Here is an 11,289-nt window from a genome sequence, read left to right on the forward strand (position 1 = left end):
TTTTGAAGGCATAACAGCTGAATATTCTATCTCACGATGAAAAAGTAGAGACGATTGTAGATGAAAATTAAGAGAGATTTTATCTTAGTTTTTATTTTATGCAAAACATTTTCGTCAACAATAATGCATGTTAATTTCATCTTAGTCAGCGTTTTTGGACATTGGCACAGTCTCGTCATTGTCTCATCTTAGTCATGGAAAAAAACATATTTAGTCTCGTCTGTTTAAATGAACTTACGAACCCATTCCCTTGAGCATGTTTTCCCTGTCCGTCTGGTTTGTTTTTGTGTTTTGTGTTTTACGTTCCTGACTGTCCCCCGTTCTGGTTGCCCAGCAACGAGTGCAAGGCGGAAAATTCCAGGATCACCAGAACCTTCTCTCAACCGGATCCTCGTCAGCAATCTACACACCTGTTCCTGATCATCATCACTACCACCATCATCCAGGCCCTGCCAGATCGTCCTCTATATTTATATAGGTAGGCAAACACATTTTTGTCTCAGTGCATGCATTGTCTTAGTCCGGCGGTGCCGCCGCTAGCTTAGCTTAGCGCAGTGAATGTAATCCTTTGTTGCCGTTAGCATGCCGTGAGTAAAAGTGACCCAACAACAACAACAAAAACAAAACATAATTACTTCTTGTGGCCTGATATTGACTTGGGACTATATTGGGTGGAAGTAGGCTACAGCCAAAGCACTGCTACTCGGGCACAGAGATATCGGCAGCCCGCGGAGCTCCACGACCGGCGCTTGTTTTTGTGTTTTTTGTTTTACGTTCTTGACTGTACCCCGTTCCAGTTGCTGGGAAACGAGTGCAAGGCGGAAAATTCCAGGATCACCAGAACCTCCTCTCAACCGGATCCTCGTCAGCAATCTACACACCTGTTCCTGATCATCATCACTACCACCATCATCCAGGCCCTGCCGGATCGTTAGCAACACTAGTATGTTATGCAGCTTAAATTGTTTGCTAAAAATAAAAAATATAAACTTTATTGCAGACACAGGTCCATATAACACATATATATAACACAATATACATAGTATAAAATGTTAGTAAAAAAATGTTAAAATGGTAATAAAATTCTAGTCAGTCGCTGTTTGCTTCGTTCGTTTATGCTTGTTTCCTGTTCCTCTTTCTTCAGTACCTTCCCCCTGGAATTCCCTTCCCCCCCGGTCTGGTAACCAGAACCATCAACTTCGTCGTTCCATCAAGACTCCTGTTCACCAGTACTCACCTCCCAACACATTCGTCACCACTATCAGCATTCCATCACCCGGACTCACCTGTCTACACGCCTGGCATTACCTTTTCAAATATATTTTGGTCATCAATAAATACTGACCTTTTTTACCACCACCTACCTTGTCTTGGTCTGCGTTTGGGTTCAGAATCTGAGACATAAGGTCTGGAAAAAGGTTGACAAATCAAATGTCACATTTAGGTTGTTTGGGTTTTGTTTTGTGTTCAGGTGGTTGCTAATACCTTAGCACAAGTGGTAATCTCTATAGGGCATGTTAAATTATACTTGCTGCTCCCTTAATGTGATCTATTCAACAATTGACTACTTTTCTATCTCAAAAAATATAAGTGATAACAATTCAAATATATGACCAATTACCAATGTACGTGTGCATGCTGAGGGTTGCTATGTAAGGTTGGATTGCTTTGCCAACGTGCAATACCTCAGTGACCTGTGCCGGCAAGTTTTCATTCCACTGGCTGACTATTCCTGCAGCCGAGGTCAGCATGGACATAGCCCTGCCTCACGCTCCTCAGTCATGTGCTGTTTGTGGAAATCCTCCCACACAGCAGCTGTTTCTACGGCAATCCCAGAAGCTGCAGTCCTTCTAGCCTGCTAATACATGTGTGTTCAGGAGTTCTCCTCTACTGTAAAAAAGTTGTGACAAAGTCCTGCCTCTTAATCCTCTGACGGTTTCCTCAGGGCCTCTTCAAGCTCCTCTCACATCATCAATTATCCTCTAGCCAAATCTCTCTAAGAAAGATAAAAACAATTCATGTACTCAACCGTACTCAATCAGGTTTCAAGAAAATATGTCTCCACTTCATCAAACCCTGACTAACTGCTCTTTGCCATGTGCAGTGTTAGGCTGTTCACACTTGGTGTCTTTTTTTAAGCTGCCAGCGTCTGTTTAACATTATAATCCTATGGAGTAAACCGTATTTTCCAAAAAGTCCTGAGCTCTTTTTTTAAGCGCCACCGCTGACTTCTTTTTTGCAGCTCGGACAGCGTCTTTTTGAAGTTGAAAATTTTTCAATTAAACTCTGTATAACTAACATGCTGGTTGTCACACTCTGGATTATACGGTTGTAGTTGACTAACAACAGGATGTGGGTCGCTGCTGAGGTCAATATGTTCCTCATTGATTATTTCAGTGCAGGAAGCAGACGTCAATTCTTTTTTTTAATTCAAGCTCTCATGTTTAAAGGGCCTTTACTGCGAATACATGCACACGGAGCATGGAAACATTGAATGTGGTAATTTTATTTGTCAGTCAAAAATAAACTGTCATCAGTACCACAAGTCATAAGCACAATGGCAATTACCACAGTGAAACAAAGAAATTCGTTATTTTCAAGACCAGTTAGTCTGTTGATTCGTCTTTCATTGATCATTTAATCCATAAAGATACAAAAAATATATCAATAAAATGACCACTGCAAGCTGCCAAAGTCCCAAGTGATGCCTTCAAAGTTCTATTTTTTTGTCCGAGTTAATTCACTGATATCAAAAGGAAAAACTCACACAAGAAACTGCAACTTAATTGTGGTTAAAATGATTAATGAAATACCAAACAATTAGTAATTTCAGCACAAATGCCTGTTCATCGTTACATGTAAGTCAAGACAAAAATATCATGTAAATTAAGTAGAACAGAAGTGCTGCACAGAAAATCAAATCGGCATATTCTAACTACAGAAAGTTACCTCTTACCTGAGATTAGATTGGTTTTTCAAACACAAATTAAAAACACTAACTTTTTTGTTAAAGGTGCCGTAGGTAGGATTGTGAAGATCCAGGATATAGCCAAAAAATTTGAACATCGACAACTTCTCAGTCCCTCCCACCTTTCCGCTAAAGCCCAAAACGGTCTCCCAAGCCCCTCTCCCCACAAGGGAGAATGAATGTGTGTGCATGAGCAGTGATTGACACGCAGTTAGACACCACCCCCCTGGCCCTGATTGGTGCATCTGAACTGGGAGCAGTGGATTTTTGCAAATCACACTACAGGTTGTAGGTGGTTACCTGCTTTGTGTAGTTCTACTGGAACATAGGGTCAGTTTCAGCAAATATGACAGAAAGTTGGAGATAATTAAAAAGTTATTTGAGTATTTAGAAATATAGTTTTTCTAACTGAGCGTGTGCGGTCCTCCATGTATTATTTTGTTTCAATCTTATTTCATTGTCGTGCAGTATGGGCTGCTATATATAAGATTGTATATAAAGTCAGTGCAATGTGTGTTAGCTGACAGTATGCAAAGGTTTAAGTTTGTTTGGGAGTACAAAAAATCTCCAGAAACTTACTACAGTGATGCATCCCTCCACTGTCACCAGCTGATGCATCCCTGGCTGCAGGTCAGCAATTTTGACATCCTCGGACGGTGGTGACAGCATCAATTTGGCCTCCGGCTCTAAATGGGTAGGCACTTCTATTGCTGGACAATTATAAATTGCAGTATTTCTCTGCGAAAGCATTGCTTTATTGCTTCCCACCCTGCTCATTCCATAATTTTTAATGACATAAGTATTTCCCTCTTTTATTTGATTAGCCAACCCCTCAAATAATATAAATTGTATTACTGTGCTGCCATCCTATACGGCAGCAGCAGTATTTCTATTGCTGGACAGGGCTCTTGCACCCCCCATCCACAAATTCCCAATTATGGACTCTGGTGGACTCTTTCATTGAAATGACCTTTATGGTCACACTGGGCCTCCTCTCAGAGGGTTTCGTTGGAGAGTTGAACGTTTTCAGTAATGCCATTCTGAAAATACAGACACAAAAAATACAATTTTATGAATACAGGTGACATCAATCTGGTAATACAAACACAGCATATGTTTCATTCTCAGTAGCTTATATATAAATGGTAGCCTGTGAACTAAAATGTAAAGAATAATGTAATAATATTATACGTAAACGATTATATATGATATATATGAATAGATAAACCATTTATGAAGTAACACTGTTGTTAAGTTAATGTTTCACCCTCGGATACAGTAGGGGGCGGCATGCAGTTTTTGCGCTGGTTTGTAGTCGGTTGCAGCCTGCCTCTAAAGAATCAACCAACAAGTGGTTCCGGATCCTGTGTCAGTATTACAAGCGTTCTTGTAAACTAAGCTTAATATTTAAAAAAGTATAAATAGTAGAAAACAAATTGAAGAATTCCCATTATCTGCTGAAAGAGCTGAACATTTTAAAAGTTGAATGGTTTTAATAGCTGAACGTATGCGGAAGTTACGGACGACCAAAAAACATACAGAATAATAATAATAAAGAACAGAATAACAATAGTTGGAATGCTGCTGAATCAGCATTCCCACTAATTACAAATGCCTTGAAAAGAACGAGTATTCTTCATTAAGGTCGGTGCCTGGAAACGCTTATGAAGCGAACTGCGTTATGTGTCGGAAGAATTTCAAACTTGGGACAGTGGGGATCAGAGCGGTGGAATAGCTTGTGGAAAAGACAAGACCAGATACGTGGCTAAATTTGTAATTACTTATTAATCAGTCACAGAGACATGAGAACACAAACACACACACACACACACTTATTCCCACACACCTCCGCAAAACACTCTTACACACTCTGCTGTCTACTCTCTGTCCACAACGAGTCCTCCACAAACTGCAACCCATCCATCTGGGTTTCTCTCTCTCTGCCACAACACACACACACACTAATTATATTATGTAAATGTCTTTGCATTTTAAAAGCAGCTGGAATTGTCATTTATTTATTTATGTTATTTTTTTTTTTTTTTCAAAATTACCAGTATTTTTTTTATATTTACTTGAATTTTATTTATATTGTTCATGGGACCTAAATGTTCTGAAAATATTGTAATAATATAATTTAGGACAGCAATTAATTTTTTTTGTTATCCTTTTGCATTACACACATTTAGTCAATGTTCTTAAACTCAAACGATTATTATTTTATCATACTGTTTATGTTGAACAGACATCAGTGTGTGTACTTTGAAAGATTACTGTATATTTCCACTTAAGATTTGTATTTCCATCGTAACTTTGGTCTTAAATTTAATTTAGAAGTTTACCTGTAGACACCCTGTAAATAAAAGCATGTCAATAAACTATATATGTATGGCCCTTGTTGTGATTCTCTTTTTCCAGTTAGGCCCTTAGTGAAGTTGAGTTTGACACCCCTGCTCTAGTTACTTGCAACTTCCGTCAAAACACTGGCACCCAGATGATACGTTCGAGAGTAATTGTAAATCATACAATGCCACAGAAAAAAATACTGGTAACCGTAATACTGCTTTTTCTGCCACAAGGCATCATTTTGTGATTAATTACATGCCACTTTGCAACACAGTAATACAGCAGAGATCTTATTTATTGATATATATCAATATCTATCCAGCTTAACGTTACTACAATGTGCAGGTTGACAAGTAGTTAACATTAATGCTATTGCTTGGTGGATAACATTATAGGGTTACAACATTGTTCAACACGCTCATAAAGTTATTAGTAGTATGATTGTTTTGACCACGGATAAAAGCAACACTGTGCTAACCCACGAACGAGTTCACCAGTAACGTTAACATTAGCCTATAGTTAGACGACTAATCTAATGCTAATTTAGCCAGCTACCACACCCCGGTCGGTCTGCTTCACTCCCCCAGCGCAAAGAGACTTCATTCGGGATGAGAGCAGACAACACAGCCCTGGACATGTAGCAATAGCTTGTTACCGTTAGCCCCTAGCCAGCCAACAGCCAGCCACTGTCAAGCTCCTTTACATTGCAGCAAACGCTGTCTGCGTTTTTGAAAACTGTAGCCACACTTGTGCGCTTTTCTGGCGCGGTATCTTTTGCTCCGTCTGCAGTGCACCTCCCTGTGTGTGTGTGTGTGTGTGTGTGTGTGTGTGTGTGCGTGTGTATTTTAAATTTCTGTGTGGTTTGGTACCAAATTGATGTGTTTAAATTGTCTAATACTACTTATTGTCTTCTTAAATAAGTTCAAATTCACCCCTTGGTCTGTTATTCCTGAGTCCTAGTTCTAGATCTCCTTCAAACCTAGACTCTGGGCCTATCTGTCAGTGAGTAACTACAGTGCCACACTACACATTTTAAAAAAAATTATTATTAGGCTACTTGTTTTGCAGCTCTTCTGGATATTTTGCTCCTAGTCTGTGTGAACTTTCTACAAAGTTAGTTAACTGGTCCCTCTTCAGTCATAAAGGAGTAGACGCGTTTTGACTTGCTCTAGTGTGGTTTTTGTGTTCACAATATGTATATTACCATCAAAGTGTTTGTGCATACAGACGCAAAGTTAAGAAGTGTTCTAAATAATATGTAGCCCTGGATACATTTCATTTAGATATTTATTGAAATTATTTTAATGCAATACAAATATATAAATATGGTGAAGAAAATATAAGTTAATGCCATATGTTAAAATGGTTAACATTAATAAAACGTTTAAAAGGTAAGATTTACATTTACAGTTTTTAAAAGATCAAAGTTTTAAGTTGATGCAGTTGACTGTGGTTTGAGTGAAGTGTACATGATTCAGCACGTGTAAGGGTAATCTGCCACACAGTTTAACATGATAGCAGCCTAATATGTCAATCATCGTCTTTCTGTACTTTTGTTGGAAGGTCATGACCTATCAGCCAATGTAATTACAATCCCAGGTAGAGGGGCGGGGCTTAGCTGTAACCTGCAGAGATCCAGTCAGAGAGACAGAGTCAGAGACGCTAAGTGAACGGACTGTGTGAGGTTTAGTAGGTTGTAGAAGGACATTGTTATCCATTACTGAGGCTGACAACCAGTTCTGCTGTGTTTTGGCGTATTGGAATCGACAAGAGGTAAATATACATGTGCATGTGTGTGATTATATATGCTGTAATTAAGTGTTGTAGTATCTATTGTGTCACTAACTGTGAATAGCCGTTAGCGATAGCACAATTGCGATTAGCATTGTTTTCGTAGCCTACTGTTAGCTTTGCATGTGAAATAATTGAGACAAGCTACCGATAATTCTCCGTGAAATAGTGGATGGACCTGCTTGCTCAGTTAATTTATTTGATTCAGGAGACGGACATTTGTGAGTGTAAAAGAGAGAGGATCGGGGAAACTCCTTTGGACCACACAGAGAGCGATCTTCCATCCTGCTGGTGTGATGTAGACTGTCGCTGCTGTTTTCTGTTCTGCTGATCTTCCTACTGTGGTTTACCCGGTGCTCTGCCTGCTGCCATCGCCAAGTTCGCCTTTTTCACATATCCCCTTGACTGGGATTCGTGAGTACTGAGTATATTGCACGTGCATTTTATTTTATTGGTTGTGTAAACAAGTGAAACAAGTGAAACGGCCGTCACATTTGTAGGCCTCCAACAGGGTTTTTTTTGTTTGTATTTTGATTGCTGAGTATGAATGTGTGAGTGTGGGCCCACAGATAACTATTCAGGTTTACATGTCAAAAGGATTTATGCATTTATTTTATTGAAACCTAAGCAGAGGTAACAATTTATAGTATACTCTGATAGCTGTATTGACGTAACATATTATTTTGGGTGTCATAAAAAATAGGGAGTTATTTATACTGGCCTCACTTGTGTTAATGTTTCTAATACACCATACATGTGTTTATTATTTTTGTTCTTTAACTAAATAAATTCCAATATCTGGGTTTATAGTATTTAAAGTATAATTTTTGGGTCTTAGATTTTGTACATGAGGTTTTGTTCTGAGATACAATTTAAAAGAGTAATCAAGGTTAACACAACACTTACCTAATTCATATTGGAGGCACCGCCAGTTATTTTAATAATATTGAGAAACATAGATTGCTAACAAGCATTAGTTAGTACCAGTAAAGACAAAAACAAAAAACCCAGGCGCCTTCCCATAGTACTACTACTCTATAGAGACCATATAGCTACATGGGACAGGTGTTACAAATATAATAAATGTAGTGTGTCCCTATTTGACTGGTGGGTCCACCATGTATAAACTCACCCTATTACTGCACTAGTAACCTGTGGACAGCCAGGGGAAACTAACAGCTGGTAAGTAACATTAGAGAGTAGAGTCCATCACTCAGACAGTGACAAATTTAGGTTGTTATGAATGGCATATATGATTTGAAATGAAACATAAACTCAAACTGACTAAAACCAAGTTCTGACTCGGTTTCAATAGTGTTAGTGTGTTGAAATACATACTGGGTGAACAGTGAAGCTAATGTAGACCCTTTTTTTCAAGGAGTCTTACCAATTTTAGGACAATGCAGGAGGAGGATGATCCTAAATATACAGCAAATGCAGCCAGGGACGTTTTTTTAATGACCCTGCAGTGGGATGTTGTTAACTTGCATTATCATGAGCAGGTGTGTCGGAAATGAGATTCAAAACAAAAGTCCAGTTTGCAGTTCTGGTCTGGCATGCAATCACCAGGGGAGAGATAAGTGTCCTCTGCATAAAACAGGTGGACACCAAATAGTATACTGTACATAATAGGGCTGCACGATTAATCTAATTGCGATGTCACTCTGTGCAATTACAAAAAAATGTGTGACTTAAGTTAAGAAAAAGGTGTGCACTGCAGTCTCCACATTGGGTTGTAACACGAGCAGCAAATGCGCTACCGGCTGTTTACACAAAATAGGCAGTAAAAGAAAATCAAAGAATGAAAACTTCCAGCCGAGCATTGTTTGAATTATGAAAGATATAATGGAAAGTTGCCCACACAGCGCCAAATGTTAGACAGTGTATTGACTGCACGGCAGTGACAGGATCAAAGAAAACAAACGCACAGATAATCTTTCTTCATGTATGCTCATTTATCTTTGTTTCAAAGTCAGCCAGTCACAGGTACTCTGGGGCACAGGGATCTGTCCTACTCTATATACTCCATACAGACAGAAACAGAAACAAAAGAACAGGGATTTCTCTATTTTCTAAGTTTGAGTGGATGGAATAACCAATATTTTGTGTTGCTTGTACGGAAGTGAACTTTGAATGTCTGTCACTTCCACTAATGTCATCTTCTCTCTGTACCCTAGTGACTCCCCTCATCCGCTCAATCTACATCTTCCTGTAAGGGAGATCACATTCTCTGAAACAGTGCTGATCCAGTTCAACTTTTCCCGGGGAGGCTGCGGGGTCATCCATTGTTTTGAAAGGTGTCACTTGACTGTCAGCTCTCCATCGCAGCCCTGCATGGCAGTCAAGAAAAGAACCTCCTGAACCATTCCTGCTTAACTCACCTCCACTGGACCTTGCACATTTTTTTCCATCTCAACATCAAACATATTGAACGATACTCTAAAATGTATATAGAAATTGCTTACTTACTTTTCCTGGCACATTTAACATTAACTTGTACGTAATACATCCTCATACACTGGAGTATCTCATGAGTACAGATGCCCATCAATACGCTGTTGCAGGAGAGGTAAATGACACCAAGATATGGCAGTTGAAGAAAAACAAATGTAGAGTATGTGATAACAGGACATGCAAGTCATCAATTATCAACAGTGTTATTTTTGTGGTGGATAAGTATAGATTGATCACACAAGTAAGGTTAACTAGCAAGTTGTTCGTTAAGGGCTGACGGCTGGTTAACATTACGGACAAAAACTATTTGTTCCTCGTATTCTCTTGTGTGTATCACGTATTAGGGCTGGGCGATATATCGATATTAAAAATATATCGATATATTTTTAAATGAGATATGGAATTAGACCATATCGCATATATCGATATAGTTCAAATGTGATCCTTGCTCCCATAGATATATACACAGATGTCGCCTTGAGGTTCTAAACATACGTCAAAACCGCCGCCATCTTGGAACAGGGGTCCGAAGCATTCAGATCAACGCTAAAGATGCCGGACTTTTGTACTGCTTAATTATGTTCGATAGAGGAAATGAAAAGAACAAACAGCAATGAATAACATTTAACAGGTGACAATGTGTTTTATGATTATGTATGCCGCCTTCGACCAGCAATCTGAGCTCCGGCGGCAGCGGGAGGCGGAGAGCTCCGTGTGGCCGCAGCGTCTCTTCCCCGGAAAAACACAGCTTTGCCTCGCTGCTGCGCTGGTCCCCGCTGATCCAAATCGGACCAGCCAAAGACAGAGTGGTGATCGGTAGGATCTTACACGTAGTCCAGGACGACCTGTATGTCGATATCGGGCGGAAAGTTCCACTAAGTTTGCGGCGGCAGGCGGACGGAGAGAAGCCACAGCGGGGCAGCAGAGACCGCCTGCGGCTGCAGGATCTGGAGCTCAGTGCCCGTTAAAATGACATGTAACGCATAAATACATACAGAAATAAATAGTGGAGGAATGAGCCTGGACATTTCAGTCTGTTTTAAACTTCACCTTGAAGCAGAAACTCTTAGTTCAGAAGGGTGAAGTTTCCGTTTGAACTCAGATCTGTGAACCGATCATAATAAATATTCTTTGTATTAACACATTAATTAGTTTCTTTGTTTTGTAGTCGATAGTTCATCTTTTAGTTTACTTAAGTGGAAGCAGTATCAAGTGGAAGAATGGGACTATAAACCTAGGCTTACAGGCATGAGGCATTACATTTTGAACAAAGTAGATTATATTAATATCAAAAGCTTAATTGACCTTTGGAACGAATCACAAATATGGAGCTTTGATTTCAAAAAAGGTACTCCTGTTATACAGTATTTAGGTTTACATTTTATTGTTATTTGAACAGCTGAGCATTTAATCATGAACCAGGTGAAGAAACCGGTTTATTATTTATTTGATTTTGCAACTGTCTCTATGAAACTACTTGTGACATGTCATATTTGATTTTGGCTTTGACTGAACATTTGCTCTCACTTTGCGGAAAAAAATATCGGGATATATATCGTATATCGATATTCAGCCAAAATATATCGGGATATGACTTTTGGTCCATATCGCCCAGCCCTATCACGTATCCGTCTCCTCTAGCTGTTGGGGTTGATATGACGTAGGTCCCCTAGCTTTGACCAGACACAAAAATGGTGACAGCAAAATAATGTGATGTCACGTGGTCCTTA

General features: G+C 39.4%; 2 long non-coding RNA genes across 2 annotated transcripts; both read left to right on the forward strand.

Moving 5' to 3' along the window:
- The first annotated feature begins 233 nt into the window (after positions 1 to 233).
- On the forward strand, positions 234 to 1,359 carry LOC114565841 (uncharacterized). The gene is made up of 3 exons (XR_003693984.1): positions 234 to 478; positions 798 to 943; positions 1,145 to 1,359. It is a non-coding gene; the product is annotated as an uncharacterized LOC114565841 (long non-coding RNA).
- A 4,786-nt stretch (positions 1,360 to 6,145) lies between these two features.
- On the forward strand, positions 6,146 to 9,894 carry LOC114565515 (uncharacterized). Its single transcript, XR_003693938.1, has 3 exons — positions 6,146 to 7,087; positions 7,314 to 7,519; positions 9,283 to 9,894. It is a non-coding gene; the product is annotated as an uncharacterized LOC114565515 (long non-coding RNA).
- Positions 9,895 to 11,289: the final 1,395 nt, after the last annotated feature.

Source organism: Perca flavescens, chromosome 12, assembly GCF_004354835.1.
Source record: "Perca flavescens isolate YP-PL-M2 chromosome 12, PFLA_1.0, whole genome shotgun sequence".
Lineage (NCBI taxonomy): Eukaryota > Metazoa > Chordata > Actinopteri > Perciformes > Percidae > Perca > Perca flavescens.